Genomic DNA, 25753 nt, shown 5'->3' on the forward strand with positions numbered 1-25753 from the left:
ATGTTCATTTAAAATGGGCCGGGCACAGTGGCTCATGCCTGTAATCCCAGCATTTTAGGAGGCAGAGGTAGGTGGATCACCTAAGGTCAGGAGTTCAAGATCAGCCTGGCCAACATATAAAAATACACAAATTAGCTGGGTGTGGCGATGAGCGCCTATAATCCCAGCTACTTGGGAGGCTGAGGTGGAAGAGCACTTGAGCCCAGGAGGTAGAGGTTGCAGTGAGCCGAGATCACGTCATTGCACCCTAGCCTGGGGAACAGAGTGAGACTCCATCTCAAAAAAAAAAAAAAAAAAAAAAAGTTCATTAAAAATTACCAATCAGGACTTCCTATTTTCTCTTCCAGAGTCACGTTTCCTATGCCCCTCTAGGGGAATTATCCCTAAATTGTCTCTTCACAAATCTGTTACAACTCAGTTCCTCCAGGCTCCATGTAATCCCAGCTACTTGGGAACCTAAGGTGGGAGAATCACTTGAGCCTGGGAGGTGGAGTTTGCAGTGACCCACGGCACTCTAGCCTAGGCTGGGTGACAGAGTGAGACTTTGTCTAAGAAAAAAAGAAAAAAGAAAAGAAAAACATTCTTTAAAATGACCAGTTGGGACTTTCTATTTTCTCTTCCAGAGTCATGTTTCCTATAGCCCCTCTAGGGAAATTATCCCTAAATTGTCTCTTCACAAATCTATCACAACCCAGTTGATCCAGCTCTGTCAGTGTGAGACTTAGGATTATTTTCCAAATTCATTTAAAACAGAGATTAGAGAAAAGGATGGGTGTGGGTAGGGTAAAGTGTTACGACACGACATGAGAGTTCTCACTCTTGGTTTTAAGGAATATGGACTTCCCAATGCCAGTCTTCACCATATGTGACAGGTTGAATTATGTCCCCCAAAATTCAAATGTTGAAGTTCTAACCACCGGTACCTCAGAATGTGACCATGTTTGGAGATTAGAGATCATCGAATTAAGATCAGGTCAGTAGGATGGGCTCTAATCCTGTAGGACTGATGTTCATACAAGTAGAGGAAATCGGCTGGGTGTGGTGGCAGGTGCCTGTAATCCTAGCTACTTGGGAGGCTGAGGCAGGAGATTCACTTGAACCTGGGAGGCAGAGGTTGCAGTGAGCCGAGGTCGTGCCACTGCACTCCAGCCTGGGTGACAGAGTGAGACTCTGTCTCTAAGTAAATAAATAAATAGAGGAAATTATGGCCACAGACAAATACAGAGGGGAGACAATGTGAAGACAGAGCAGACAGCAGTCTGTAAGCCAAGGAGACAGGCCTGGAACAGATCCTTCCCTCACAGCCCTCAGAAGAAAACAATCCTTTTGACACCTTGATTCCAAGCTTCTGGCCTCCAGAACTGTGAGACAGTAAATTTCTGCTGTTTAAACTACCCAGTCTGTGACATTTTATCATGGTAGCCCTACAAGTGAATATGTCCTAGGACTCTGGTTGACACAGAATTGGATTCCACAACCTGCAGCGGTTCTTTCTCTAGATGCCATTTATTTTCTGAGTGTTTACCTCCTTGGGTAATCGAAGAAGATAACCAAGAAATCGTGTGTTCTCCCTTTTGGGAAAAGAAAAATCATAATGATAGCTATGATTATGAAGCATTATTGTGTATGTCCACAATGAGATGATATTCAGTACAGTAATGTGTAGAAATCACTATATTAGGTGCTTTGCAGACATTCTCTCAATCCTCCCAGCCACCTAATTGGGGGCAGCGGGTATTGTTAGCCTCAGTTCACAGTTGTGGAAATTGAGGCTCAGAGATATTAATGCAAGTCACCCAGGATTATACTTCCAGTGAACTTCAAGGCTTGGCTGTGTCCTGTTGTCTATTTTGCCCTTCCCCCATGTGGCATATTCCTTTTTCTGTTCCAGTGTCCTCCCCAACCCAAGTGCCTCAGACGATCCTAACTAGTTATGCAGTAACCTCTGGTGGTACCATTTCCTGTGCTATGATTGGTTTAAGGATGGGATGTGACCAGTATTGGATAATGAGAAATGAGAGGAAGTCGACTAGAAGACTTCTAGAGAAAGCATTCCTCACTATCGAAAAGAGATGCGCAAAGCGGCAGCTTCTCTTCTGCTGCTGGATGTTACCGAATGCGCATATGATGGTAGGATGTCGGCAACCACCTCGTAGCAAAGAGCGGAGTTTCCTCAAAGAACATTATACAGGGAGAAGAGGGAACAGCACCAATCATACCACTCTGCCTGAGTTCACCAACCTTACAGGTGCTCCCGCCCACCCCCATTTTTCATTTTGTGAGATAATAAATTCCTTATTATTTAAGCCATTTTGTGTTGTCTTCTGCTATTTGCTGCTGAAATCATCTCAATATGATTTTTCTACCAATATGCTTTGATTTTCCACAGTAAGAGCAGTTTTTAGGTATCATAGTATTAGAAATAAATAACCTCAGATTCACTGCTATACAGAGTTTCAAAGGTCCAACAGAGAGAAACAACACTTTGTGTGTTTTTTAAAGCTAGTCAAAAAATATATACAATTTGCCATTTTAACCATCTTTAAGTGTCAGTTCAGTGGCATTAAGTATATCTACATTGTCGTGCATCCACCACCACTATTCGTTTCCAGAACTTTTTTTTTTTTTCCTTTTTCTTTTTGAGACGGAGTTTCGCTCTTGTTGCCCAGGCTGGAGTGCAATGGTGCGATCTTGGCTCACTGCAACCTCCGCCTCCGGGGTTCAAGCAATTCTCCCTGTCTCATTCTCCTGAGTAGCTGGGGTTACAGGCATGGGCCACCATGCCTGGCTAATTTTTGTATTTTTAGTAGAGACAGGGTTTTGCTATGTTGGCCAGGCTGATCTCGAACTCCTGGCCTCAGGTGATTCGCCTGCCTCGGCCTCCCAAAGTACTGGGATTACAGGCATGAGCCACCATGCCCAGCCTCCAGAACTTTTTCATCATCCCAAACTGAAACTCTGTATTCGTTAAACAGTAACTCCCTATTTGCCTCCTCCAACCCCTGGCAACCACCATTTCCCCTTCTGTCTCTATAAATTTGACTTCTCTAGGTACCTCATAGAAGTGGACTCATAGCAATATTTTTCTTTTATATGTGGTTCATTTTTTTCCTCTAATGCTTTCAAGATTCATTCATGCCATAGCACATATCAGAATTCCCTTCTTTTTAAGGCTTATAGTCCATGGTATGTGTGTATCGCATTTTGTTTATCCGTTCATCTGCCAATGGACATCTGGCTTGTTTCCACCTTTCAGCTACTGCGCATAATGCTGCCATGAACATCGGTGTACAAATACCTGGTTGAGTCCCTGCTTTCAATTCTTCCAAGTATATCCATACGCGGAATTACCAGATCATATGGTAGTTTTACTTTTAAATTTATGAGCAAACTTCCTATTGTTTTCCATGGCAGAAATGCCGTTTTACATTCCTACCAACGATGCACAAGGGTCCTAATTTCTCCTCAACCCTGACAACACCTGTTCATTTCATTTTTTAATAATGGCCATCCTAATGGACAGGGCATGGTGTCTCACAGTGGTTTGGATTTGCATTTCTCTAATGATTCGTGATGTTGAGCATTTTTTCATGTGTTGACTGCCCATTCGTATCTTTTTTGGAGAAACGTCTCCTCAAGTCCTTTGCCCATTTTTGAATTGTTTGTTTTTGTTGATGTTGAGTTTTAGACATTCTTTATACATTCTGGATTACTATTCCTTATCAGATATGTGATTTGCAAACATTTCTCCCATTCTGCAGGGTGCATAGTATCCTTTGAAACACAAAAGAGAAGCAGAATTTCTCTTTGGAGGATTCTCTAAAGAATATGGACCCCATCCATTCTTCAAATACTCTAAACTCTATCCCGGAATTAAGTCAGACCACCAGAGACAGACACCTACTTTGCTTTGTGTACCCCATCATATTTATTCATTCATTCACTCAGTGGGCACATATGTGCTGAGCCCCTGCCATGGGCAAAGCTATGCTAAGCAATTTTACTAAATTACATCTACAGAACTGACCTTGTGCCACTTGTTGCTGGATTCACGGTTTGGAAGTTGCCAGTCACGTTGTCCCTAAAGAGTATTTTAGTGTATCCCAATTATGAAGACCAATGAGACAAATTTCCCACTGGTCTCCTGTCAAGGATATTTGTGCTTCTTCCTTAGCCACTGATTATGTTTAATGCACATCTTATAACTGGTCATTCTTTCCTTCTCACCATGGTTGCTGGGATTGCCATGGGCAATTTCTAGCAGGTGAATTGGCCATCCTGACATGCTTTCCAAGGGAGTGAACTCAGTCCCCACTCCATCTTAACTTCCTAATCTTGTTTTCCCTTTGCCTCATTAAAGAACTACTTTTGAATTTTATCTTCCTTCATTTTAGCCATTTTTAATACTGCCTTAAATCCTTTTTAAAATAATAAAAAAGAAAATCGATGAATAATCAAACATTATCACTCACTATCATTGTGTAGGCCCCAATACAAAATGGAAATATAAGGTGCCTGCCCAAAAGTTATTAAGAATTTCAAGATGATGACAGCAGAGCATTAAACCACATGCTGAACCCTTCTGAGTGTGGGACCTTGTATGATTGTTCAGGTCACATGCCCATGAAGCCAGGTCTACCAACTATTGTGATCTGGGGAACAGACACAAGTTATTTTTCCATTTGGTAATTGAACATTGTGTCTATTCTTCTTTCAAAGCTTTTTCAAGAATTATTCAAGAGCCAGTGAGCATTGGGCACATGTTTGTGTTAGAGAATACAGAGGCAGAGAGATGGGAAGATTAAAGATGGCTTCAGGGATTGTATTGATCTAAAATTGATCATTTCTATGAGCTTCTGATGGTCAGCTTCTTGGTTCTTGTGCCTCTGGTTCATCTTTGCATTTTCCCACAGTTCTAGCACAACGCTGTCATATAATAGGAACTGAAACCCTGGCTGGCTGACTGGCTAGCTGGGTAGTGATGGTTGGACATACATGGGCCATATTTAGGAAATGGAAAGTAAGGTTAGAAAAATTCTTTGGGTTTCAACTTAAGGAGGTGTAGAGTGGTGGACTTAGTTTGGTAGAAATGAAAAAGCAGGATGGTTTTTGAGCAAAAGGATGATTTAGAAAAGCTGACCTGGCCCTGGTATAAAGGGTGAGTTGGAGAGCAGCTACTGAAGGAAAAGCATGCGGCTAGAAAGCCATTTCCCCAGTTCCCATGGAGGTGATTAGACTAGAATTAGACCAAGTAGCAGTAACAGTGTGATCATCACAACAGTAGTACCTAGTTCTTTACATTTTCACATCTTTTCACACCACTGTTTCATTTGCTCCTTCAGTAATCCTGCTTGGAAAGTATTATTGCATTTTATAGAATTGCAAATTGATTCTCGGAAAGTGCGAATGATTTCCCAGGTGGGAGTAATTAACGAGCGCAGCCAGGTCAGGTCTGCATGGGCAAGTCTTTTTCTCCTCCACCCTGACCGCACATTCCAGTTGCTGGATGAACTTTCAAACAATGAGATGTCTAGACGCCACCCCCAGATATTCTGATTTAATTGGTCTTGGGTGAAATCCAGGCAAGGGAGTTTTTCAAAACATTCTGGGACTCTCAGCTGTAGCCAGGTGGAGAACCTGTGGGTTGTGGCACAGGCTGGCTGTAAGGCAGGGCCTGAAAGCCAAAGACCATGGGAAGGCAGAATTGATAAGACTTGACATTGAACTGCAGAGAGATGCCAAGGCAATGAGGTTTTTAGCCTCAGGGACTAACTACCTCTTTAACCTCATCTTTAACCAGACCAGGATGGATACACATATGCCTAGGAGCAGCTGCATTCAGGATTAGAATAAAAGGAAAGTTGCTGCTTTCAATGTGATCAAAAACAGGCATCCATCCCACAGGTGGTAAACAGCGTAGATATGTGAACAACAAATGTACGTTCTTCAGTTGGGGCTGGAGGTGGCAACTCTAAAGGAAGTGATATGGACAATGCTTCCCCTGAAGTGTCCCACAGACTTCTATCCAGTGGTGCTAAATTCTGTCCTTGGAAACATTCCATGAGACTGTTTGCCTCTTGGATTTCCACATCTATACCCAGATCCATAGCCCATGGGGTAACAACCTGGGAGATGTCAACCACAGCAGGGCCATTCTTGAGATTGAAGGCAGGGTGGCTGGAAGGGAAGATGGATTTAAGAGACAAAGTATTTGAGTTGCTGATAGCATATGCAGGTGCAGAAGACAAGCAAACCATTGGTGGTGTGAGACTGAATCACTGGGTTGCATCTTAAACAATTCAGTAGAAATTGATTAACATCTCAGATGTGGGGGAGATCAACAAGCAACTCAGTAATGAAAGAGAAGAGGTTCAAGGACCAAACAGTAGAGACGGTTGTCCTTAGGGGTTTGAGTGAGAAAGAGGATGCACACAGGGTGCTTTACTTTTGAGTACCACCACCTTTCCTGATCATCTCCCACTGGTTTCTTACTTGTACCATTGAGGTAAATCACTGAGACTGTCCCTAGGCCCTGAGCATGATCTTCACTTTTCCATCTCCTTGTTCTTTTTCCTGAAATGTTACTTCTCTTCTCCAGATGCACAAGGGGGTCAGTCCTCTGAAAGACCCATCTCCAACGCCCCCTCTCCTTTGGAGAGTTTTCTGCTGTCTATCCTCCTGTGTGGATATCACCTCTCCCTTCTTTAACCCTCATTGCACTTCTCTGTGAAGCTCTTATGCACTGTAACAGTTGTCTATTGCTGCATAACAAATTAACCCCAAATTTACCAACTTAAAAGAGTCAAACATTTATCATCTCTCACAGTTCCTGGGGGTTAGGAAGCACAGAGTGGCTTAGCTAGGTGGTTCTGGCTCAGGGCCTTTCATGAGGTTGCTTAGGTGTCAGTTGAGGCTGCCCTTTTCTGAAGTCTTGACTGAGACTGGGTGACCTACTCTCAAGATGGTTCACTCACATGGCTGCTGACAGGATGCCACTGCTTCTCACTGGCCTGAGCAGAAGGTTTCAGCTCTTTGCCACATGAGCCCCTCCACAGGGTTGCCTGAGTATCCTCACAGCATGGCAGCTGGCTTTCCCCTGAGCATCTGATATGAGAGAGAGACAGAGAGAGAGAGAGAGAGAGAGAGAGCAGGAGGCCATTTGTCTTTTAAAGTCTCCAAAGTTGCCAAAGTTGCACATCAATATTTCCTCTTTATTCTATTTGTTATAAGTGTGTCACTAAGTGCAGCCGACATTCAAGAAAAAGGGAATTGGCTCCAGCTTTGGAAGGGAAGGGTGTTAAAGAATTTGTGGACATATAAGTGATCTCCAATTTATTATTGTTCCATTTATGATTTTTTTTGACCTCACAATGAGTTTATGGGGTATTAAATGCATTTTTGACTTACGATATTTTTGACTTAAAGTTGATTTATTGGGGCATAACCCCCTTTAAGTCGAGGGGCATCTGTATTTAAAACCACCACATTCACTTGCCATAATCTTCCCTACATTCAAACTCTTGTCTTTTAATTCAAAACAAGGCTTATTTGGCAAGCCTTTATGGAGCACCTGTCATGTGCATTGCATTGTGATAGATAAAAATAACAGAGAGAACCTTCACTTAATTCTACAAATAGCAAAGTGAAACAAGTAAGTAGGTATTGCTGTACAATGCAGTAAGTGCTCTGAGAGGGAAATAAGAAAGTACAATGGGAGAACAGAGATAGAAGTAGCTAAATATAAGAGAGTCAGGAAAGGTTTTGTGTAGAATGTTTCACCTTTGTTGTTTCTGCATAGTCAGCACCCTTTCCCCTACGTTCTGGTAATCCAGTGCCTCTTTTTATATCATTTGAAGGAACCCTTCCAATTACACCCTGGACACAGTGTCTCTCTGCCATAGACACTGGTTCAAGGATGGGTACATGACACAAGCTAGGCCAATGCAAACCACTCCTCAGAGACTTCTGCTGGAACTTATGGAAGAGTTCCTCTCTTCTTCTGAGATAGGGACATGCAAGCCTGGTGGAGCTGCCAGCAAGCATCCTTACCGTGACCTGGAGAGACTGACATCCACATGGAGGGAAGTAGAGATGGAGAAGCAGCCTGTCCTGATGACCTCACCAATTCTGGGATTCTCTGAAGTCACAGCACCTCTGCATTTAGTTATTTTTATTTGCTAAAAGCTACTTTGAGATCAATGACTGTCAGTGTTATTCAACAGAGGCTTGGCTCCTAGAGGAGGTTGTAGGGAACTGGGTCTTGCAGACCAAGCAGAAGTTTGTCAGATGTAGGTAAAAACAGGCTTCAAAGGCATGTCAGAAAGAAAAGAAGATGCAAATACATAAAGTCAGGTGATCTAGAGCCCACGAGAAGTCCTGCATGGCTCGTGCAGGGCTGCCCGGCTGGACAGTGAGAGGAAAGAGCAGAGGAACCTGAATGGCAAAGGAGCCTTGAACCCCAAACACTGGAAAGGTCGGGTGTCTGAGTCGGGGTCAGAGGGGATTTTTGCGGGAAGTCAGGGACCCCGAACGGAGGGACCGGCTGAAGCCATGGCAGAAGAATATCAATTGTGAAGATTTCATGGACATGTATTAGTTCCCCAAATTAATATGTTTATAATTTCTTATGCCTTCCTTTACTGCAATCTCTGAACATAAATTGTGAAGATTTCATGGACACTTATCACTTCCCCAGTCAATACCCTTGTGATTTCCTATGCCTGTCTTTACTTTAATCTCTTAATCCCATCATCTTCATAAACTGAAGAGGATGAATGTCGCCTCAGGACCCTGTGATGATTGCATTAACTGCACAAATTGTTTGTAGAGCATGTGTGCTTGAACAATATGAAATCTGGGCACCTTGAAAAAAGAACAGGATAACAGCAATGTTCAGGGAACAAGGGAGATAACCTTAAACCCTGACTACCCATGAGCTGGGCAGAACAAAGCCATATTTCTCTTCTTTCAAAAGCAAATAGGAGAACTATCGCTGAATTCTTTTTCTCGGCAAGGAACAGCCCTGAGAAAGAGAATGCATCCCTGAGGGGAGGCCTCTAAAATGGCCGCTTTAGGGGCAGCTGTCTTTTACAGTCGAAGACAAAGGGATGAAATAAGCCCCAGTCTCCTGTAGCACTCCCAGGCTTATTAGGACGAGGAAATTCCCGCCTAGTAAATTTTGGTCAGACCAGTTGTCTGCTCTCAAACCCTGTCTCCTGATAAGATGTTATCAATGACAATGCGCGCCTGAAACTTCATTAGCAATTTTAATTTTGCCCCGTCCTGTGGTCCTGTGATCTCACCCTGCCTCCATTTGCTTTGTGATATTTTATTACCTTGTGAAGTATGTGATCTCTGTGACCCATACCCTATTCGTACATTCCCTCCCCTTTTGAAAATTGCTAATAAAAACTTGCTGGTTTTACGGCTCAAGGAGCATCAGAAACCTGCCGACATGTGATGTGTCCCCCGGACACCCAGCTTTAAAATTTCTCGCTTTTGTACTCTTTCCCTTTATTTCTCAGACCAGCTGATGCTTAGGGAAATAGTAAAGAACCCATGTTGAATATTGGAGGTGGGGTTTCCCCCGATAGGGGATGCCATTTTTCTAGCCACAATATTCTATAATAATCAATCTCTGCTTCAGGAGGGCAAGATAAATAAATGTTGTATATATAAATTGTTGTGTTTGCTGATTTTAAATTAGAAAGCACTTTGGATTATATACAGCAGAATTTTTAAGCAGTGGCTTAAAAATTTGGGGGTCACACAAGGGATAAGACGGTGCCCAGAAAAACATGATCTGTAACATTAGATAAGAATAATCTGTTAAGGTGAGGGTCCCAGAGTACATTAAAAAGGGTATTGCATTCCTGTAAGTAGAAGGAGAGGAAATAGGGCCCCCACTCAGAGTGGAAGACCTGACAGCTACAAATTATCAGCCAAACATCTGGATATCCTTCTCTGGGTCCCACTGACCCCTTGCTAAAGAGACAAAAGTCCTTGGCAGCTTGGTCATGGCATTCACCTTCCAGATTCATGGAGACTGGTCCTGCTGTCCATGCTTCTGACCTCAAAGCCAGAGTTGCTCAAACCTGTCAGCCTGCCCTTTCCTCTCGCCACTCTTAACCTCTCTGGGCTAGAAAAGGGTAAGAAGAGGAAAGCGTAATGAAGCCACTGCCCAGAGAAGCCACTGTTCTGCCTTTGTTCTCCATTCTTCCTAACTAGCTTCGGAATAAGGCTGTCTCCTACCAAGCAAAGTCAGAGGACCTTGATGTGAGCCGTGGAATTCAAACCCAGTGCAAGCTCTTTAAGATCACAGATCTCATCACACCTTTACTGCCTACCTCGAGTAGATTCTCAACAAATCACAACAATTTATATATACAACATACAATGCTAAAAGGCTTGAAATTTAAGGATGCAAACCTTTTGCTTCAGGGGAGCAAGTAATGAAGTCCTGGTATGTGAAGGTGTGGCCAACACTTCTAAATACAGTGCATGTAAGGGGAGACGCAGCACTTCCTCAAAGAAGTACCAGCATTGAGAGAAGAATTTCTAAGGTCAAATATGTTTACATACTGAGAAGGAGGGAGATACTGTAAAGTTACAAAAGAAGCCCAGGAATATTTGACCAATATATTTAATTTAATACCTGCCTATATTCATTTAAGAATTTACATTTATGGTCAGGCACGGTGGCTCATGCCTGTAATCCCAGCACTTTGGGAAGCCAAGGCAGGTGGATCACCTGAGGTCAGGAATTCGACACGAGCCTGGCCAACATGGCAAAAACCAGTCTCTACTAAAAATACAAAAAGTTAGCTAGGTGTAGTGGTGGGTGTCTATAATCCCGGCTACTCAGGAGGCTGAGGCAGGAGAATTGCTTGAACCAGGAGGTGGAGATTGCATTGAGCCAAGATCATGCCATTGTACTCCAGCCTGGGCAACAAGAGTGAAACTCCATCTCGAAATAATTAAGTAAATAAATAAATAAATAAGAATATATATTTACCAGGGGAGAAAAAAACTACCTATTGGGTACCATGTTCACTATTTGGGTGATGGGTTCAATCAAAACCAAAACTTCAGCATCAGGCAATACATGCATATAATAAACCCACACATGCACCCCCTGAAGCTAATATTTTAACAATATATCTATGCTTATAAGTGTCTATTGGAGATTTATAATATAGACACACAGACACATGTGTATTTGTATATGTATGTTTCATATACATCCTACTGTGCTACTATAAAAATGCATACTATTTAGAGGAAACAGGAATTAGAAATGTATATATTAAAACCTAAGGAATTTGCTCAAAATTGTACCCAGAAACAAATTCAAAGTTTTAAAAGCTTTCACTGTAATTCAAGAAAGGCTGAAAAAAGAAAAACTAATTATTGAAATCTAGAAGCTATAAAAACATCACATATACCTAAAATAAAGTGAAAAAAGAAAATAATAGAGGTAGAAATCTCAATAACATTAGGAATTGGTCAACAAATTCAAGAACTTTATACTTAAGAAAAAATAAGCAAAATAAATCATGTCTAAAGAATTAAATGAAGACAAATAATAGTAATAATACAAATTTAGAAATGGTAGAGTATGCAACAATTCATAGGAAGGGAATTTGTCTAAATAGATTAGTATAAGCTTGTATATGCAATTCTTGTACCATGTTTAACCCTATGCTAATACATTCCAGAATCTGGACATTGTCTGAAAAATACAAATTTCCAAAACTGAAACCAGAAACAGTAAAATATGCTACAGCAGTAACAATAAAATAAAGTGAAAAAATAATCAAAGAACTACTTATCAAAAAAGGATCTGGAACCAGATCATTTTGCTAGTAGATTTTTTTCAAATTCTCGAGGAATAAAAATTTATATCTTCTATAATTTGTTTTAGGGCATGTAAGAAATGAAAATTACTCCATTTATTCTGTAATTTTTCCCTTCACTTTCTTTTGTTCCTATCTTTCATCATTTTATTTATTTTATTGGTCTTTTACACTCAGTTAACCCCATATTCCATCAAACTTGTTGCCTGACCAAAATGGTTTAAAAAGGTTTTTGCTTTTAAGGAGCTTTTAATATGTTATGAAACATGTTTATAGACAAGAAGTAAGCAGAAAAGTGTTTTTCTTATCCTCTTCAGAATCTAACATTTCAACAATAAATATGTTTAATGTGGGTGACTTCTATCTTGCTTTTTAAACAAAGACAAATGGTTTGTAATTATCATCCTTCCTTTTTGTATTTTAACTTTAATATACATATATATATATATATATATATATATATATTTTCTTAGTTTAGTCTATTTAAGGTCCTTCCCCTTTAAAAACTCTGCTAATCCTCTTAAGGAACTATGTCCAAATCTTGACTTTCTTTTTTTTTTTTTTTTTTTTTGAGACTGAGTTTTGTCTTGTCGCCCAGGCTGGAGTACAATGGCATGATCTCAGCTCACTGCAACCTCCACCTCCCAGGTTCAAGCAATTCTCCTGCCTCAGCCTCCCGAGTAGCTGGTAGTACAGGCGCCCACCACCATGCCCACCTAATTACTGTATTTTCAGTAGAGACGGGGTTTCACCATGTTGGCCAGGCTGGTCTCAAACACCTGACCTCAGGTGGTCCGCCTGCCTCGGCCTCCCAAAGTGCTGGGATTACAGGCGTGAGCCACCGCACCCAGCCCATATCTTGATTTTCTAATTCTTACATTTGCAGTGACTCCATACTCATAAGTCCTGTTCCTTACCAATGATTTTCTCTAGAATACCAACTGTTTAATATTCAGGATTAATTCCTCAGTAAACAAGCCAGAGTTATGAGCAACTGAAGAAACTTCCTAACTCCAGGAAGAAGTCTGCCATTACCATTGGCAAGACTTGCTGGAAATCTGAACAGTGTGGAAACCTCAGAAATATTTCCAGTTTGCAAAACCGTGTTCATCAAGTTCAAGGGCAAAACTAGTGAAAGGAAAATTTTGCCACCATAGTTTTCTCTTACGCCTCTTCTTTAGGAGTGGAGAAGAGGAGAACTTTCTCCATCTGTCCACAAAGATTTGAATCCTTTCACAAAAGAAAGGATGCAGTTTTGCTGAAAGCATTCAAAATTGTTTACCTTTAAACTCTTCAGCACCAGGAACAATGATAAATGTCCCCTCCCCACAGCCTCCCTTAATTTTGTTCCTACCATGGAACTAATTGCATTAAAGTTCACACATACACACACACACACACGATGCTTGCTGGAGGGTATGATTCAATGTTTTGTTCTTCAAGGCCTAGCACAGTACCTAGAACATAGTTTACACTTAACAAGTGTTATTTGAAATGAAAAGAAATCAAATGAAATTGAATCTAACTAAAATGAAGGTACAATGAAAAAGCTATGGGAACAGAGGAAAGCAATTTCTAATTCTGCCTGGGAGCATTAGGAAAAGATGAAACACGAATAATGCAAAATGTGTTTTGAGTTATGCAAACCATTTTGACAATACAATTTAATTGCATGGAGCAAACATGTATTTAATTGTAATAATAAATATTTACACATTTTTACATAGCATTTTAATCTTCAAAACCCTTCCAGGCACTAAATTATTGAATTTTCTAGACTATATTCTTCAAAAACTCATCCACATTGATTTAATGTTTCCAACAGAATAGCTAAATGAAAATATAAACAAATTAAATTAGCACAAAGCTCAAAATTTCTCTCCACATTATTCAGACCACCCACCTTCTCCCCTAGAGGTGGTACCAAGAAAAACCAGATGATCCCAATTCTATTTCCAACAAATGGGGACCACCGTGTCAATATGGACACCAGCATCATCTTACCATGTGCATAACAGACACAATCTAACAAGACACACAGATCATCCAGGCCCTAAAGTGAAAAGCAGTAGTTTCCCAAGCTCCATGTTGGCTATTCTTTTCTACTCCCGGTAAGAACTTCTAGGACTAATGTTTGTCTCTAAAGAGACAAGTCTCTGATTATATAAAGACAAGTTTCTACACTGGCATATATCTGTGCTGTGAGATATGCATCTGTAAAAAGATGTTTAATGGGACTTTTCTTATCACATAGTTTGAGTACAGCCCAAATGCTGAGAATGATCGGAGAAAAATTCCTGAAGTCCACCTCCAGCTTATGTAAGAAAGGCCAGAGATAGAAAGAGCAATTAGAGAATGTTATCAAGCACCAGTTCGAGAGTGTCTTCCTCCTGCCCTGAGCCCAAAGTGGGAGGTCCCAAGAGACCCCTTCCCAGAGGCCAGAGAGGGCATTTTGAAGAAGAGGTCGGAAGGACAAGGAGAGGGAGAAAAAGAGAGAAGGAACTGGCCCCTCCCACTGTGTCTCTGAGCCAAGGTGAGGCCAGGGGTGGGAAGGGAAGAAGCTCTGGATGGAATGAGAGATTGAAGTTTTGATTTAGACTCGAGGAGACATTATAACTCCTGAAAGTGAATCATAGCTACCTCAGATTGTTCTTACAACTGAGAGCCATTCAAAAGCAATGAGACCTGCCTAAGGTGCTATCCTGGGTCAGGGAACACAGATTGGACAAAGCCATGAAGAGAAAAATAAATAACTCTGTATTCCTTTTGTATCCACTGAGATCATCCCACTTAATTAGCCAGTTACATTTCCTTAAAATATAGCCTCATTTGTCCTAACATGGCCAATATAAATATAACAGAATAGTCTATTATCTTAGCAGTCATAATGACTGAATTGGCTTAACCACATAGTAATCCAAATAATTGTGCAAAAATCAACCTTAATTATCGTTGAAAAGTCTAAACAACCACACCACACAGAGACTGACTGGATGAATGGCTGTGTATACCTGCAGCTTTAAACTTGTGTCCTTTTTTTCATAATATAACTCACAATAAAACTGAATTATGAAATTTAGATCATGCTGTCATTAACATGACAGACGTTATTACTTGTCTAGGAAATCAAAACCTGGCAGACATTCAGCATCATTGTTGTTTTAAACAAATACTTTGAATTTTCTACTCAGAAACAGGCTAAGGGACTAACCTGGAAGATTAATAAGGACAAAGTTTAGCTAGGGAAACAAATTTCGACTAACACTTCAAATGTCCCAAGCTTAAACTACTTTTTGAGAGGACAAGCTGCGTAAGTGATGTATTCCAGTCCCTCAGGTAGATTGTGAGAATGGCCTCTTGATTTTGAATGACTGAGAGAACCAGGATTCATTCATCACCCGCAAAGAACCTGGAAGCCCTTTTTTTCACTAGGAACTACTTTCATTTTTACCTGTTGGAAAGGTCTATAACTCTGAGCAAAAGAAAATAAATAAACTGATCAGGAGATGACTACCTAGATTAATAAAATTTGGAATGTTTTGCAATTGTATGATAATGACAGTATTTACAATAATAAAATGGCTCGCAATTTGAATTTACAATCCCTAGTTACTCCACAAAGCACTAGTGTTTTAGATGCAAGATTGGCTATTCACAAGACTTCTGCCCAGCTCCTATATGAGGATTCTATTATGGGTAAACTGGAGACAAAATGGGAGTTTTAATATGATTATAAGTCAGTGGTTTTTGAATTGTTAACTTACAGGAGACCTCAGAGGAATATGCTGAATATATAGTCCGTGAAAGACACAATTAAATAAACAAAAAGCAATTTACAAGCTGGAAAACATTTTTAGTTCTTATGGAGCGTTGTAACACACGTCCTCTAGCATCCGACTTAACAGGGCTGAGCTGACACCACAGAAAAGAGGCAAGTAAATGAATTTCGCTTCATAGGCCCAGAAACTGAAAGCAAATGGCTTGTGGGAAAGCATTTCAAAATGGAAAATATGAATCATGAGGTGAGACATGATTTCTGGGGACATGGAAACTCCTTAGAACAAGACTCATCCTAGTGACATTGACATGAAGATGAGACCTATTTATTTATGTGTTTATTCATACATTTACTGCACCTTGTCCATTACCAAAAAAAGATTCACAGTGAATGAGAAAATCCGAGTGGCTGAGGGGGATATTTTCAGTCTGGATTGGGCAGTGTTTTGCACCTATGGTCATGTGAGGTGGTTTACGTGCAGCTTCATGTTTGCAGTTCAAGGGTGACCGTGGCAATGGGAGCCAACCTCCCTATTTTCTTGACTGTTAGCTCTATCATTGCTCATCTAGGCCACTAATTTTTCACCCTGAAATGCCCGTCTGATAGCAGCAGTCCAGAAGAGAAAGACAGCCCCCCATCAATGCAATTGCACACACATTGTGGAGACCCCAAGAAGAAACACACACCTGCCCCGGTCCCAGCCGAGAGGTAATGGTTACAAAACTTAGCAGAAATGAACCTCAGAGGCTCTCAGATTCTCTGACTTTTCAAAACCAACCGGGTGTCCAACAGTCGTATTCAATTCTGACACAAACCACCCAGAGTCAGCATCAGACTCCACAGGCTTAAGGATTCAGTCTCAAAAGACTGTCCTCACCTCAAATACCAATCACAAATGGAATGTTGTGGCTTTGCTACAGTTCTGTCTGGCTTTGCTACAAATTTGCAGGGTTCTTAGGTGGCCCCTGCTTTCAGTTTCCATAATGTGTGAGAATGACTCACAGAACTTAGGAAAATGCTAACCTTACCAATGCAGTTTCTTCTAAGGATAAAAATGAACAGCCAGATGAACAGCTACACAGGGTGAGGTCTGAAAGGGTCCCTAGCTGGGGAGCCTCTGTCCCCGTGGAGTCAGAATGCACCATCCCCTTGGAGGCTGTAGAATGGGGCTGAAAGTTCCAACCTTCTAATCCAGGCTTGAACTTTCTGGTAGCCAATTCCCATCTAGGGGCCACCAAGAATTATATCATCAACATAAACTCAGGTATGGTTGAAAGAGGCTTCTTATGAATAACACAAGAGTTTCCTATCACCAGTGTCACTCAGTAGATCCCAAGAGTTTTAAGAGCTCTGTGCCAGGAACCCAGAGCAAAGACCAAATTTCCATTTCTTCTTACACCACACAGGCTCCTCTAGCATTAAACCTAAAGGGGCTCTGTGAGATCATCTCATCCAAACCAACTATCCCATCTCCTTTTACCTCCATGAACCCTCCAGCCTATATAATGGCGACTCAGTTTTGTTCAGTAAACATTTTCTAAGCCAATTATGAGTGCTAGACACTGCCAGGGATAGAAGAGCAAGAGGTGGCCTATCTCACTGGCTAACATTTATACGGGTCACTAAAGAGCGCTTCCCGGATTTATCTCATTTAATCCTGTTAACTATCCTATGAAGTTGGACACATTTTACAGATAAGAAACACAAGCCTTTGCAAGGTTAAGGAAGGCCAAGGTTATGTCTTAGGAAGCCATGGAAAGAGCACTTGGAGTCAGGTCTGTTTGACCTGGGTGCAAGTTCTCTAGGCTGCACCACTCTACCGCCCAGCTATTGGGAGTGAGTGGACTGCTCTGGAACAAACTGTAAACTCGAGGTTAAAGTAACCCACAAGAATCACAAATCATATAAGAGTCGGGCATGTCTTTAAAAGCTGTGCCCCTGATATTATGATCCTTGGGGTAATTTCTTTGGTTACTATGAGTGAGCATTTTCAGTTAGGGGAGACATCCTGAATGCAACCACAAAAATTAATATAATCAAAACAAATTTTTTCAAAAATAAAGTTTCACTCAAAATTAAACCTCATTAATTCAGATGCCCCAGTTCATAATCAGTGTTAAATTAACAGGAACCATGCTGAATTTTACCTTTCCAAACCCTTTCCTCATAAATCAAGAAATTAATTACAGTTGTGAGATTTACTCATTATTTGATTCCAGAGCATTTTATCATTCTCGATTAAAACTCTACATTTCTATTTTGACTAGGATTATATTAAGCCACACTTGTAAAACTTAATAGAAAGGCAAAATAGAGTTCTTACTGTGTGTAATACAGTATATAGTTACTAGAAATATATTTATACAGCAAAGCCTTTTGATTTGGTTATTTTAAAAAATTGCATAATCAATTTGTTATAAGTTTATGTTGTTTAATGTCTGTATACAGAAAAATCTACACTTTGTGTTGTATTCAATATAATTCTTACAAAGAATGTGATTCTGGTGGTTATTTCCCAGGTAATAACATCATTCATAATAAAAACTGTAACTTCTAAGACTTCAGTAGCATTGGAATTTAAAAGTTATTTAACAATAAAGCTCTAGGGAAACCCTAAGGGTTCTTCCAGGCTATAAAGTATGTTCAGTTGCCTTATAAGTTTGAAACAAATATTTTTCTTTATGGATTGTTTGCTAGACTAAAGGATGTTTTCCCCTTATTTCAGGTTCACATGAGATATGAATCTCTGAGTCCATTTTTAGCCAGTGAACCACATGGACATCAGTGTCACCTCCGGAAGAGTTGGGCTTCAAAAGACGTAGAATGAATGCAAACACATCTGAAGTTCCTGTGTGAGCTTTTCTGTCTTGTTTTGTTTTTTAAGCTGTGTGTTTTATCCTGGCTCTTAATAGCATTCGAAAGTTGCCAATAGGCTGGGCACAGTGGCTCAGGCCTCTAGTCCCAACACCTTGGGAGGCTGAGGCAGGGGGATCACTTGAGCTTAGGAGTTTCAGACCAGACTGGGAAACATAGTGAGACTTTGTCTCTACTAAAAAAAAAAAAAAATAGCCAGGCATGGTGTTGTGCACCTGTAGTTCCAGCTACTCTGGAGGCTGAGGTGGGAGGATGGCTTGAACTGGGGAGGTCAAGCCTGCAGTGAGCTATGATTGCACCACTGCACTCCAACCTGAGCAATAGAATGAGACCCTGTCTCAAAAAAAAAAAAAGGTTGCCAATAGTCATGATTGAAACAAAGCTGGACCGTATAGTAATCTGCTAAAATGGAGGCAGGTTTTGTAAAAATAAAATGTGTTTTAATTTCAGTGGTTGAGGAATGAAAGAAAGAAATAGAGAACATGTTTCGGTGTGAGAAGGGCCTCCACCATTGTCAGGCTGCTGTCAGGGTACTGTTCCCGGGATACCGGGCAGGCGAGCACAGCAAGTGAATGCACCCTGGCTGATCCTGCCTCTGCACGCCAGGCGCAGTGCTTTCTTCAGTAGTCGGGCTCCGATTACAGAGAAATCTCATGAATTCAGGTTCAGCATATACGGAATTTGAGATCATTCATGGAATCACCACGTGTTAAAGTGGAGGGATCCGGGCAAGCACATTATCCAATTAGCGGGCATTTCACAGCTGGTACAGAAGAGGAAACTGAGGGCTAAAGCTGTTTGAAGGATGCGTCTAAGGTCATAGTGCAAGTCCTTGGGGAGAATCTTCTCCTCCCTGCCACCTCCCTACACCATATTCATAATCACTGACTGCTGTGGGTTAAATTGTGTCCCCCGCAAACATACGTTCAAGTTCTAACCTTTGGTATCTATGACTGTGACCTTATTTGGAAACAGGGAACTAAATCAAGTTAAGATAAGGTCATACTGCAGGACAGGCCCTAATAGAATAACTGACATTTTTGTAACGGAAGGGAAGTTTAGACACAGATATACAAAGGAAAGAAGGCTGTGTGGTGACAGAGGCAGAGATAAGAGTGACTCAGCTACGAGTCAAGCATTGCTGGCAATCATCAGATGCTGAAACAGGCACGGGAGGATCCTCCTCTAGAGCAGGGGTCCCCAACCCCTGGGCCATGGACATAACGGACTGCACAGCAGGAGGGTTGCACAGCAGGAGGTGAGCGGCGGGTGAGCAAACAAAGCTTCATCTGTATTTACAGCAACTCTCCATCACTCCTACTACAGCCTGAGCTCCGCCTCCTGTCAGATGAGCAGAGGCGTTAGAGTCTCACAGGGCCACGAACCCTATTGTGAACTGCGCATGTGAGGGGTCGAGGTTGCGGCTCCTTATGAGAATCTAATGCCTAATGATCTGGCACTGTCTCCATCACCCCCAAATGGGACCTTTTCCGTCTTGTTTTGTTTTTTAAGCTGTGTGTTTTATCCTGGCTTGTAGGAAAACAAGTTGCAGTTGCAGGAAAACAAGCTAGGGGCCCCCACTGTTTCTACATTATGGCAAGTTGTATAATTATTTCATTATATATTACAATGTAATCATAATAGAAATGAAGTGCACAGTAAACAGAATGCACTTGAATCATCCTGAAACCATCCCCCGTCAACCACCCATGGAAAAATTGTCTTCTATGAAACCAGTCCCTGGTGCCAAAACGGCTGGGGACTGCTGGTTTAGCCCCTAGTCTGTGGTAATTTGTTACAGCAGCTCTAGGAAGCTAATACAGTGACATTCACATATAATAGCATCAAAACCCTTTCTGTTCTAAGATCCTTTACAGTGGCAAGTGTCCCTAGTGAAGAGTCACAGCTAACCACAAGCACACGCCATGAAAAGCGGGTTTATTAAACATTTGTCATTGCCTTGGGTGTCATACCTTACCTCATTTAATCCTCATAACAACACGATGATGTCTAATTCTCCCAGTTTTCAAGAGGAAGAAATAGAGGTCTGAAGAACTTCAAGGAACTTTCAGAGTACTGATAAACTAGCACATGATGAAGCTGGGAATCCAATCTGGGAAAGTGTACCCTGCAACCTATGCACTTAGCACTAGCTCAGGCCAGCTGCACAAGGCAGGTCAGCCTGTGCACAGAATGTACCTGATTGTGCAAGATAGCAGCCCTGTAATGGCTGAAGAGAATGCAATGATGACAAACAAGCTAAGAGAAATTGTCAGACATGTCAGAGTCATTTAATATGCCACTAAAATGTCAGGCAGCGCATCTGTATTAGTCAGTTTTCTGTTGCTTATAATAGAATGCCCACATTTTATCTTTTTGGAGTCTCCTACGTAATTTTCTTTTTTTTTTTTTTTTTGAGATGGAGTCTTGCTGTGTCACCCAGGCTGGAGTGCAGCGGCTCGATCTCAGCTCATTGCAACCTCTGCTCCCCAGGCTCAAGCAATTCTGCTGCCTCAGCCTCCCAAGTAGCTGGGATTACAGGCACCTGCCACCATGCCTGGCTAATGTTTGTATTTTTAGTAGAGACAGAGTTTCAGCATCTTGGTCAGGCTGGTCTTAAATTCCTGATCTCATGATCCACCCATCTCAGCCTCCCAAAGTGCTGGGATTACAGGCATGAGTCACCGCACCTGGCCTTCTCCTATGTAATTTTGTAAAGGAATCAAATTTATTTCTTACAGTTCTGGAGGCTGGGAAGTCCAGGGTAAAGGAGGTACATCTGGTGAGAGTCTTCTGGCTGGTGGGGACTCTGTGTACTCCCAAGATGGGTCAGAACATCATGTGGGGAGGGCTGAGCATGCTCAGGTACTAGTTCAGACCTCTGTTCCTCTTCTTGTAAAGCCACCAGTCCCACTCCCATGATAATCCAACAATCCATTACTCATGACTGGATTAATCCATTCATGAGGGCAGAGCTCTCACCACCCAATCACCTCTTAAAGGCCCCGCCCCTCAACACTGCCACATTGGAGATGAAGTTTGAGCATGAGTTTCAGAAGGGACAAGCATTGATGCCATACAATAATCTAAATAAAATATAATATTAAAAATGTAGTTTAGAAGGCCCAGGTGCCAGAGCCCACTAATTGAATGCTTTGAATTTCTTCTCACTCACTCAAAGGCATGCAGAAAGCAAGCTCAGAAACAGCAGACTCAAACAGAAGAGTGCATTTCTCAAACATGCTCCAAGGAAGAGAAAATAAATGTGGTTTAATGATCTCCACAACCAGATTTTTGGGGCAAATGAGTGGAGTTTCAATAGGCATAAAAGGCACAAAAATAGCAAAAATAAAGACACAAAAGACATGAAAGTTCATGGGATATTTGTTACAGCAGCTCTAGGAAGCTAATAACGTGATGTTCACATATAGCAGCATCAGAGAGCTGTGAAGTTCATGCAGCCAGTCCAGTTGCATGCATGCGTGTGTGTGTGTATGTTTCTGTGTGTGTGTGTGTGTGTGTGTGTGTATGTTTCTGTATGCGTGTGTCTGTACGTGCACACACACAGACATGCACAGATGTGCACTCACTCATGGGGTCGTAGGGAGGAGTGTTTGTTGCTGACACTGGAAAGGTAGATGGATGAGCTGAGCTCAAGTGTTTACCAAAAAGGTATGCAGGCAGGACCTAAGCTTGTGGAGGAGCAGCGTATGAGGGTGGCCCTGGAGCCCTCATACAGAAAGTAGTTCTGCACTTTCAACAGCCCCCCAGCTCTGGGTGAGGAGGGTAAGTTCATTCTATCTTAACTGCAGTCTCAATAAAGAGGTGTACAAAGAATATAAACGCCTTATTTTTAAACCACAGTTCTTTCTCCACTCCTGCAGTCATCACTAATAGCCTGACCTGAACATAGAGAAGCTTCATGACTTTCACTGCCAAAAACATTTTTAAAAATTTTTAGAATTCCTCTAACTGGAGCAATAGTAGTTTCATTGAGTTCCATATTGAATTAAGATTCTCATGAATTTTTTTAATATAAAAAGGATTTTCTCTTTTGATATATACTTATTACAAACTTCCACAGAGACCTACCCAGCCCAAACTTTACCTCTAAACTAGGGATTGGCCAATTTTTTCTGTAAAAAGTCAAAGGGTAAATATTTTAGGCCTTGCCAGCCATGCAGTCTCTGTCACACCAACTCTGCAGTTGCAGTATGAAAGCAGCCATTGACAATATGTAAATAAGTAAGCATGGTTGTGTTTTAATAAAACTTCATATATAAAACAAGGCAGGGGCAGATTTAACCCCATAGTTTGCTGACTCCCTCTCTAGACCAACATAACCTTAGCCTTTTGCAATCAGAGAATGTATAATGCATTTTTATAACTGGTCAATTTTAATTTCGTCTTACTGTTCAGTTTTCTCATGCTGATTAATATTCAGATTAATAAATTATCATATGTATTCATCTAATGCCTTGCATCCCTGGGGCAGTATTAATATAAATTTGAATGCATTCAAAAGAATAGCTTTACCATTTAATTTCATTATTATTAATAATACACTTACAGTGTCTCTTTAGTTTAGAAAATTCTTTGTGGAGAATGTGGGTAGGCATCCAAAATGATCCCCCTAGCAACCCTCCAGGAGGACAACAGAATAAAGACAGACAGAGATAGCAGAGGGTCTCTTCGGCATTGGCGTTGTGTTCTAAGATTGTATTTAAAGATGACTGGGAATTTTCTCTGCGTTTTGAGCTAGAAGGTCCCACATCTCATTATCCCACCCCACAAAATAATCCTAATCAGACACATCAAGAGCATGGTTACCATGCAGCTCCTGGAATCAAGACTCATGACTCAGAATCTCAGAATCAAAACATACCTTAGATACAGGTGGCTCCAGTTACATGTGAGCCCCTGTAAATAAAAGAAACAGAGAAGAAGCATCATGCATGCAAAATTATGAATGCAAAATTAGGTATAAAACTGAATATTAATTTCTAAAGAGAAGAGAGATCTCAACAGATTATAAATGTTTGAAAGCTGAGGAATACTACCGCCATTTTCTTTCAGGTTACATTTTGAGTTTCCACTAAGATACTTCCTTCCTGTCATTTTTAAATTTTTGATGGGTTCATAAGTATGAAAAGACTATTAACAGTCTAAAATTAAAGAATGCACTAAATTAAAGTACATTTGTAATTGCTGTTACATTGTATAGAGTGACATAATTGTGTCATGAAATCACCCTTAGTGCATGAGTTTTGTCACTGAAACTTCTGTTTTGATATTGTCACTTGTTTTTTCGGGCTATTTTGCTGTGTTAGTGGCAATTTTGCATGCTGTTTCATCTGGAACCACTATGCTTCGTCACGACGAGCTGTGTCAGATACACTAAAATTCAAGCTGATATGTTGAAATGCATAAGAACATGCAACTTCACAAAAGGTTGTATCCATTTCCAGCAATGTTGCACACATGTTACCTACAAGCCCCAGAATTCTGATCAATTTTGTTTCAAAAGAGTCACGGAATAAAACTAAGTTGAAGTAGAAACAGACAGTGGTCTTCATAAATTGTGATTCAAAGATCTGCAAATTTACAGAATTGTTTGCCCATATAAACGCGTTGCTAGGGACTTACAAGGATCCTTTGCACGAGTGGGAGGTGGAAGTTTCCGTTTCATTTACTTGACAGGAAACCTCCCTCTGACCTTAGAAGTTCTTCCGGTTGGGCTCCATATCAATCACAGCTCTCTGGTGGCCAACCAGCCCATGACACTGCGTATGTTACCTTCCAATGCAACCCAGTCCAACTGTAGACATATTGAGTTACTACGGAATAATAGCATGTGCTAAACAGCAAATAGGAATAGTATATGCTAAATAAAGATATAATAATAATAGTATATCCTTATGCTAAACTAAACCCACCTTCTAATAACTATTAATATTATCTGGTGGTCTTAAATCTCCTCTTTGACTGATAGATCTAATCACTCTTCCACAAAACAGTCATCCAAACATTTGAAGACAGTGGTCATGTCATTCCCTGTCTTAATTTGGGTTCCCTAAAAAGCATACTCTGTCTCAAGGATCTGTTCAATTGCAAGCAGTTTATGTGATAGGTGGTTCTAGGAAACCTAGTAAAAGAAAGAGGGCATGGAGAGAAAAGAGAAAGCAGTTGATGAAGTGTGCATGGTCAAGCCAGTTACCGCTGCGGCAAACTGGAGCTCCATCCCTCTGGGAAGTGCTGAGGAGCCAGCATAAAATGCATGCCTCTGAGTCATCCCACCTGAGGGACAAAGGAGCTGGGGATTTATGCACCAACTCTCATTAGGTATTAGTTGAGGGCTGCTTTTGAGAAGCATTAATGTAAACTGACAGATCGAGCTCCAGCTTCTAGAGAAAGCCCTCAAACAAAGACAGGCAGAGGTGACCGCTGGAAATCAGCCAGCCTGCACTGCAGAGGCAAGGTCCGAGGGGACATGGGCAGCACATTCTCCATGTGCCCTGGGGTCTTCTGGGGAATCTGCATATGGCACAGCCACAGGTCTTCTCCATCCCCATCCATCAGATGGGCTTGGCTTTGTTTGTTTTGTTATTGTTTTCTTCCTCAGCACTGAACATGACACTCCGTGTCTGACCATGCCTTCCCAGTTCCCAAATTTCTGGTCCCAGAAGGTATATACACAATACAGAACAGACACCTTTATTGATCAACGGTAGAAACAAACACAATCAGGTTCCACCACCAAGTGGCCAACAGAATTTAATCAAACTGAGTGGGCATGGTGTGGTTCTGATGTGGCTTCCCTACCTGGACTTCTGAATGGCTTTTGCTAGAACCATGCCCAGATAAGTCAATTGGGAAATTCCAATTTTTTTAAAACAAGCTAGAAACATTCACTCTTTCCTAGTCACCTATCACCTAAAAGGAGGTTTTTCTTTAGTACTTTTATCAGTCTATTCTCACATTGCTATAAAGAAATACCTGAAATTGGGTAACATATTTTAAAAAATGTTTAATTGGCCCATAGTTCTGTAGGCTGTACAGGAAGCATGATGCTGGCATCTGCTCAGCTTCTGGGGAGGCCTCAGGAAACTTACAATCACGGCAGAAGGCAAAGGGGGAACAAGCACTTCACATGGCTGGAGCTGGAGGAAGGTGGGGGAGGTGCCACACACTTTTAAACAACCAGATCTAGTGATGACTCACTAACTCACTATCACAAAAATAGTAC

The sequence above is a fragment of the Trachypithecus francoisi genome, unplaced genomic scaffold (genome assembly GCF_009764315.1).
Source record: "Trachypithecus francoisi isolate TF-2019V2 unplaced genomic scaffold, Tfra_2.0 Contig01474, whole genome shotgun sequence".
NCBI classification, from domain to species: Eukaryota; Metazoa; Chordata; class Mammalia; order Primates; family Cercopithecidae; genus Trachypithecus; species Trachypithecus francoisi.